The following is a 207-nucleotide window of genomic DNA, read 5'->3' on the forward strand; positions in this document are numbered from 1 at the left end:
AGCCAGCCGCCCGGCCAGCGGGGCCGTCAGCATCGAGGTGTCACCCCCCCGCGGAGGCTCTCCCACCGCCCTGCCGCGCCGTGCCTGCCTCTTCCACTTCCTGCTGCAGAGCCAGTTCTGCTGCTTACCTGGGAGAGGCAGGGGGGGGGGCGTAAAAAGAGGGGAAAAACACCAAAGCCCACACCAGCCAAGCGCGGCGGGGAGGCA

The sequence above is a fragment of the Eurypyga helias genome, unplaced genomic scaffold (assembly GCF_000690775.1).
Source record: "Eurypyga helias isolate BGI_N326 unplaced genomic scaffold, ASM69077v1 scaffold31301, whole genome shotgun sequence".
Classification (NCBI taxonomy): domain Eukaryota; kingdom Metazoa; phylum Chordata; class Aves; order Eurypygiformes; family Eurypygidae; genus Eurypyga; species Eurypyga helias.